The sequence below is a fragment of a genome, unplaced genomic scaffold (assembly GCF_019419815.1).
Source record: "Pyrus x bretschneideri cultivar Hongxiangsu unplaced genomic scaffold, Pyrus_bretschneideri_v1 Contig68, whole genome shotgun sequence".
Taxonomy (NCBI): domain Eukaryota; kingdom Viridiplantae; phylum Streptophyta; class Magnoliopsida; order Rosales; family Rosaceae; genus Pyrus; species Pyrus x bretschneideri.
In genome coordinates, this window is record NW_025999807.1 from 709,483 (window position 1) to 711,423 (window position 1,941).

The window sequence follows — 1,941 nt, forward strand, 5'->3', positions numbered from 1 at the left end:
TCCTCCCACATGGCTAGCCTCCTAGAAAGGAAGTGAGAGCTTGTGTTCTCTCATTTTTCCTCAAAGAAAAACCATTTAAAGAGGTTAAGGCTTTAAAGTTGCTTTTATACCTTTTTCTACATGAGACGCAAACTTGTAATGATCCACCACCACTCCCTCTTGTGCAATGCTAGTTTTGGCTTTAATTTTGGGTTAATTTTCATCTAATTTTAGTTGTCATACAACTTAAACTCAATGGGCCTTGTGGATCAAAACCCTTTTGGGTCCCGAAACCCAAAACTAACGTAAAATCATAATATGAAGCTTTAATATGATTAATTAAACATATTAATTAATCATTGCCTTATATATTAAACTATTTAATTGTCCTCACTCATCTTCATGATTTCCTTCAATCATTATTTTACACGGTGTGCAATCCATTAGGTTCCTTTTAGCTAGGCAATGGGCTATTAGAACTCATTCTTAAGCAATTGTGAATTGAAACTTACTTTCAATTCTCCCTTTAGTGATTATACACCTTTAGGGTTTACACAAGCCCTCACCTAACAGTATGACATGGCTACCCAAGCTAACCAAAAGAGGTTGGAGAACCTATTCAGTTTGGAATTACAAATACAATACGACCTTTCTCTAATACAGTATTCTTGACCACATTGTTTGGTTTGATAGTTTATTCATGTCTAATATCTAATGTGATTATCTTACTTATATGAGTAACTTGAATGTGGTTTAGAATGACTTCCTTGGTTTAGAATGACTTCCTAAATCTCATACTCTGGCCAGAGATTGTTAATCATATCATAGAGTATTTTCCCTCAACAGGTTAAAGGTTAAAGATCCCTTATTATGCATTCACTTGCCTCTATGATAAGTGGCTTAAGCATAACTATGTCGTGGACACCCTCTGTTGGAGTGCCTTTAACACAGTCAAACATCAATGACCTAACCACAAGACAACTATAATGCCTCAGGTCAAATGACTACTTTGCATTATCTCAACCATGAGTTCTCATGTGACATGAGTATGAAAACTACTTGTCGATCGCGTTCAGTGGACTCATTCTCTATTGAGCACCTACTTACTTGTCTTGGTGTCAGTCACACTAATGACTCGAGACCAGCTATTCTCCCTCATATAAGACTTAGCAAGTACTGATCTTAAGGAACTGTCAATGCCCAATTAGCAATCCTATGATCAGGACCGTTTAGGATATGTGTACGAAAGACAATGGTCTCATAAATCTAGCTTCTTCATATCACATTCTCATAATTACATATTCCTTGGACTTATTGTACAAGCATATAATATTTATATGAGACGACTTTAAATAAATAATCTTTGCCCTTATATTAAACAAGTTTAGTTTAACATATGAGATGTCCATACAGTATCATCATATGGTTGAGTTTAGGGCACATTTCCAATAGTAAATACTAGTATGTATTTTATACCATATGAGTTTTCTAAAACGGGGGTTAGTCGAATTGATTCAGACTAGATAAATGATTATGATCCACTCAAACTTAGTTTTTTACCCCGTCACGACCCAGTGAGACGAAGGCAATGGTGAATGACGACTAGTGGGCTTTAGAAGTAGTGCATCTCTCCTACGAAGTAGGGTGATTCACTTCTATCTTTATCTAGTTGAAATAAATTGTAACCAAGCTTGTGATTATATTTGCACATCACAAAGAGATTTGCGAGTACTATTGCTTTTATTACTGGTATGCTCTAAACAGACGTGACATGTAATAATGGGTTTGAATCCTACTGTGTCCTCAAGTTGAAGGGTTGTTGTAGTTGAACTTTCCCTTACAAGGTAATTGTGAGTTCTTTGTCACATACAAATTTTAAATTTTTACCTATGGCTTCATCACCCATTTGGTGATATCCATCACATCTTTACCCTTATTTTTTTGGATATCAGGTAGGGGTGT